General features: G+C 58.0%; 1 pseudogene; it reads left to right on the forward strand.

Annotated features, from left to right (window-relative positions):
* Positions 1-689: 689 nt before the first annotated feature.
* LOC149335598 (organic cation/carnitine transporter 2-like) lies at positions 690-2,461 on the forward strand (annotated as a pseudogene).
* The last annotated feature ends 291 nt before the right edge of the window (positions 2,462-2,752 follow it).

Here is a 2,752-nt window from a genome sequence, read left to right on the forward strand (position 1 = left end):
ATGGCAAAAGGAAAACGGAGGAACGGCATTAAGAACTTTTGGGTGCAACTTGGATTTTCAAGCATATAAAAGTCCATAAATGGAAACAAATCTGAACAAGAACAAGCGAATTAGCGCTCCTAAGTCTCATTAGTTAAACCAGAAAAATGGAGGGGAATTATTTTTGAAGCTGAGTTGCCACTCCACCGGTTCTCATGATGCCAATGTGGCATCACAGGAGATAACGTCCTGAAAATCTCTAAGCGCCGTTTTAAGCAAAGTGGTTTTTTGGGCGTGTTGGTCAGACATGTCTCGTTGTGCGCTTCAAATTTATATCAAGCGATTTTAAACGTTTACCGCGTATTTTAAGGAGCATTTGTGGCTGTGTTCTGAGTTGTATTCGACTGTAGGTAGCTATGAAAAGCTTATAGACAAGGAGACAGGGGAGCCCACGGTTTCAAAGCTGTCAGTGCACATTCTCATCAGATAAAAAAGAGAACGATGAACCGCCCGTGTCTTGGACACGGGCATCCGGCTATGCACCCTGCCCAATCCCCGGCCGTGGGTATGTGCATCATCATCATCATCACCTGCACGCCCACGCGCGGGCTGCCATCTAGAGAAGACGAAGAAAGGATGTTCTACGATCAGAGGTGCACAGCAAGGAGGGCTATTGCTTTCGAGACAGGCAGCGAACCATCGAGAGAATCATGGCGAAACGAAAGCGCTCCCGCAGCATGGTGTCAGCATTGCTGCCGAGCCTGTTCCATCCGGTGACCGAGCCTATTTCGGACAGTGAGATGGAGACGTTCTTCCAGACCATGGTCGTGTTCGGTTTCGGACGCCTCCACAGAAGCTAGTGCTGCTCTGCGCGGAGATCACCACGTTCGTCGCCTACACGTGCAGCTTCGCCGTCACCACCGATCTGGAGCCCGTGGACCACTGGTGCCGCCCCAGCGCCGAGTACTCCAACACGAGCGCGTAGGCCTGGAAGAACCTGTCCGTGCCACGGTCGCCAGGCTCCGCAGCAAGGTTCAACAGCTGCCACCGCTACGAGACGCCGCTCGCAGCGACAGTGAGAGAAAGTGGCCCGGATGCCGAGGGGGACGCTCGGGTCGTGGTCGCTTGCGACGCCTGGGACTACGACACGCACATGACAGGCCGCACAGTGGTGGTCCACTGGAACTTGGTCTGTGACCGTACCTGGTACCAGCAACTCCTCAGCGGGGCCTTCATGTGCGCAGGCGCACTGTCGGTGCCATGCGCCGGGCTCGCGTCCAACCGCTGGGGTCGCAGGCCCATCATGTGGGCCTCACTGGGCGCTCTCCTGTTCCCCGGAGTGGCCGCGCCACTGGCGCCCACGGCGGCCGTGTTTGTAGCGCTGCGCTTCGTGTCTTCGGCGGCCGTGAGCGCGCTCGAGGTCGTGGCCTTCGTGCTCCTGTTCGAATCAACGCCACCGGGACCACGGGAGGCCTTCTGCGCGCTCGCCGTCTGCTGGCCCACTGTGCTCGCGCCGGTGTACGTGGGCTTCATCGCGTACCTGGCGCTCGACTGGAGCATCTGCCACGCGGGGCTGGTGGCCCCGGCGCTGTCGCTCATCCTGACGGTGTACTTCACCGAGGAGTCGCCCCACTGGCTCATCGTCAACAAGCGCTTCCACGAAGCCCGGCGAGTTGCCCCCTGGGCCGCCCGCATCAACAACGAAGAGCCCGAGGTCGTCATCGAACGCCTAGAGCTGGTCAAGGAGATGCTGGCTGCCCGCGCCGGTAGAGCAGGAACTGCTAACCGCGACCAGCAGGAAGAACGGCATCCGGCAGTTTACCAACCGTGGCTGCGCTACATGTCGCGGACCGTCTTGGCCCACTGCTTCGTCATCTTCAGCTGTTGGTTCACATTGTTCGTCAACTACTACTACCGGAACCTTGACCTGCCGTACTTCTCGGCCGTCAAGTGGGTGATCATCGCTGGTAACGTGCCGGCCATGACCATAGCCTACTTCATCATCAGGCATCATGGCCGACGGGAGCCCCTGGTAGTCTTTCTGCTGGCGGTCTCCCTGCTACTGCTCTTCCAGGCGGCCTTGCACTTATTGGGCCTCAAATTTTCGGCTCAGTTGGGCCTCATGTGGCGGGAGATGCTGTTAAACATCGCCTACGTCCTGCTCTGCGTCCACACTGTGGCGCTGTTCCCCACCCGGGTCCGGAGCGTGGCTTTCTCCGGGGCGTACACATTCGGCAGGCTGGGCGCCATGGCGTCGGAGGCGTTCAAGGTCGTCGAGCGCGTCCTTCCCAGCGACCTCTCCGCGCTCCCAGTGGGGGTGGCAGCCGTCCATATGATGGTCTTCTCGCTGCTGCTGATGACCCTTTCCGAGAAGGCGCTGCTGAACGAGGTAACGGGGGCCGACAGTTGCAGCGGCGTCGCGACGCCACAACGTCGCAAGCGGAAGACCACGACCTGTTCTATGTTCCCACTGCGGAAATGACTGGGCCCTTGCATGTGAACTACCGCTATGCCGAGCACGAGCGGCAGAATATTCACCGGAGGGCGTCATATGCGACGCTTGGAAACTTGTTTTGTCTTTGAAGTATATTATTGTTTTCCGCCGCGCCTTGACGACAATGCGCAAAACTTTGCCGTAGTTTATCGCGTCTCTCGCGTACATAAACAGTGCTTGCTTTTTCGTCCACGCAGTGGCTGCGTTTCGTCACTAGCAAATAGATTCGCTTCACGCTACTCAAATGCCTGCGTGCCGTTTCTTTTAGAGCGCAGCTCT

Source organism: Amblyomma mixtum, chromosome 7 (genome assembly GCF_055824585.1).
Source record: "Amblyomma mixtum isolate Tamu chromosome 7, ASM5582458v1, whole genome shotgun sequence".
NCBI lineage: Eukaryota > Metazoa > Arthropoda > Arachnida > Ixodida > Ixodidae > Amblyomma > Amblyomma mixtum.